This window comes from Anarhichas minor, unplaced genomic scaffold (genome assembly GCF_050575085.1).
Source record: "Anarhichas minor isolate MPS153535 unplaced genomic scaffold, ASM5057508v1 ptg000027l, whole genome shotgun sequence".
NCBI lineage: Eukaryota > Metazoa > Chordata > Actinopteri > Perciformes > Anarhichadidae > Anarhichas > Anarhichas minor.
In genome coordinates this window covers 12,903,885-12,907,180 of record NW_027466473.1, presented here as the reverse complement: position 1 = coordinate 12,907,180, position 3,296 = coordinate 12,903,885, and positions in this window count along the sequence as shown.

Below are 3,296 nucleotides of genomic sequence, written 5' to 3'. Positions count from 1 at the left end.
CCATGAGCAGAGACCTGATTCGACATTCTGGCCTGTCGAAACACGCTTGACATCCAGAGTAGTCAGCAGAATCCTGCACTCATCTGGACACAGAATACCACTTTACTGGTGTGGTTGACCGTCATAAACTGGGCTATGAATAAATCGCTTGGGGGTGAAAAATTGAACTTCACCCAAACTATGATTTGTGCAGTTGGATTGAATCCCCATCATGTTGAAGGGGAAGGTTTTTAAGGCTGGGGTTCATGGCCTATACTTTCCCCGCCATGGCCTGGAGTTACCACTGACAGTTCAGCTGTGGAGAGACCCGGTGATTTATATTCCTGAGTTACACTGCAGAGATTCATGGCTGGCACTGGCAGTCAGCAGTGATGAGGGGGAAAGTGACGGGAGACTAAAGCAGTCGATTGACTAGACAACCGACATATAGAACATCCGGTGGTGGGTCAAGAGGAAGCAAGAACACACATGCTAAATGATTCATGGAATAAAACTTGTGATGAAATTTCATTTTCTGTTTACATTCTGATTGGAAAACAGGATTTTTAGCAAATCACACAATATGTTTCTGTCACATTTAGATTTTAAAAAATGACATAGTTGAGACTGGGAATAATGGGACATTATTCACATTATAAAACAAGTTGGTGACAAGAGGAAGATGCTTACAATTACTACTGACATTCTATATAAAGGCAGTCATTGCCCACTATCTACAGAGCAAAACAGCTTTTCTGATTAATTACAATACATCACATAGCTGCAAGGCTAACATATGTACACCAACATCATGACAGTGCTTCATTTCCTTATGGTTCATTTATACGTTTGTGTGCAGATGTGACACGCAGAAATGTCAAATATAGAGCTGCAATTTACCTATTTATTTCACCATAGATTAAACATTTGATCAATGAAATAGTGAAAATGCCCGTCTTGATTTCCTTAAGCCCAAGGGGACATCTTCAAATGTCTTGTTTAGTACCTGTTAGTAACTATTGATTGGAGGATAATAACTGATGCAAGCATCCGAAACAGTTGAATGAGCTCTATTTGTGGGTTTGGATTGGAATCGGACATATTCAGGCACACGGCATTGATCTGTGAGTAACGGTGCCAGGGGATCTCTCAAAAGAAGCTGCTGTGCACAGTTACATTTTGATTGAACTAATCATGCTGAGGATAGAACTGGAAAAAAAAAAGCAGAGAGGTGAGGTGGTGAACCTGTGTGTATGTGCCATTAGAAGACTGAGAAGTGGGACGGTGTGGGACTAAATCATGTAGTATGTGTGCATTTAAAAGAGGTACAAGATAAACCACCAAATGTTTTGAGTCATGACAGACAAAAACAGACCGAACACACTGAAGTTTCAAGTGATGTCTGTGAGCCTCCTGCAGGTTTGCTGACAGATCTCTGGTGTCTTAGATATTCAAGGAAAAGACAAAAAAATGAACTTCTACCCATGTAACCATCTGTCGGTCAATTACAGACGGGTGACAAATTAAAAGAGAAACCTGCACACAGTGCAGAAACATAACGGATGCAGATGCTTCTATTCGAGGCACTGAATAGTTTGACGAGTACGATAATGGTGTGAATCCGACTGTTTGAACCAACATCACCAAAACACCAAATGAGGGAATATCTGTAAAGAATAAGAGTTTCAGAGAGTTGGATAATTTATGCGGAGGAGCACTGAAGGTGATCTCAATCAGATCAAAGTGACTTTATGTTTTAAAATCACAAAATAAAGACCAGTGTCATAGTAGCGGTCCAAATGAGAGCTAACATAAATATCTGATCATTCAAGTAAAAGGTGTTATAAGGGCTGAATGTGTTGTCATGACATGGCATGTTGCTGCACATTTCCAGCAATGTCTTGGATTAGAGAACGAGCATGCCTGCAGATAATTTAAAGAAACAATAAACGTGGTAGAAATAGAAATAGAGTCTGTGTGACAGATTGCATGTGTATTTTCTGGGGAATTTTGCAGGTGCTTGTACAACTGCATGCGTGTGGTCAATGGTATGTCATAACTGATACACACATGCACAACAATGGGTCATTTTACAACCATGAAACACAGCGTAACACCAAAGTGTAACATAGACCCTGAAGGTACCAGACAGAGTGACGGCACGGCGACCATGCTTTCTTGTCACTCTAAGAGACATAAACATACTACGTCACGTACAGACAAATGTATGTAAATAACGTGAAACCCACACAAATACAAAGCATGCCTACACTAATGCATAAGTGGATGCATATGTATACAGTTTGAATCTATAAACACATACATACGCACACACACACACACACACACAGACTTATAATCAGAATGCTCTGACATAGTATTTAAGTACCATTTTCTGTACTTTCTTAAATCCTTCTAGACATTTACCACTGATATGTTTTCTGATGTATAATGTACTGGGATAAGCAGAAGAGTGACTGAAAAGGTGCCCTGAAACATTTGGGGATAAATATCACAAAACACGCTTTTGTGCAGAATTACTGCTCAATTAATCTAAAATCTTTTATTGACCCATGACAAGGTCCCAGATTAGTCTTTTTTATTAAACGGCGGATTTTTCAAAGAGAAACTCCACTGATGTTACATGTAAGCTTCAGTTAACTCGTCTTAGGAAGTGCGACTCTGCCTGTAAAAAGTATTAGGCTCTTAACTTTTAAAGCTTGACCCATAAAAGTCAGGATATCTCGGCCCCTGCTGCTTCAGTTTTGACCATTCGTTTCTTTTGAGTCCCCTATAGGCTGTACATAAGAAGTGGACGTAGTCACTGCGATGTCACCCATTGGTTTGTGGACTACAGTTTGGAAGCCTCGAGTTCGGCATTTTGGCCGTCGCCATCTTGGTTTTTTGCCACCAAAAATTAAAACGAAAGGGTGAAGCTATAAGTACAACCGAACGCTGAATAAGACATTTTTAGGCAACCAAAATGTTACAATGATCTTTCATGAACTGAAAACATACTGTGAAGGGTTTAAAGTTGACCGAACAATGCCGTGGAAGTGACCTCTCAATCACAGCCATGTTCTAAAGCTGCTTTATCACATATTTTACTCTAAATGGGACAATAATTTCCATCACGCTGTCTTGAAAAAGACAAGAGCGATTGAGACCATAAAGTCATATTTATTAAGATAATAAATCACGTGAAAACTAGGGTCATTTTCTCATAGACTTCTGTACAATTGGACTTCTTTTTGCAACCAGAGGAGTCGCCCCCCCCCCCCGATGGCCGTTAGAAAGAATGCAAGTTTCAGGCCCTT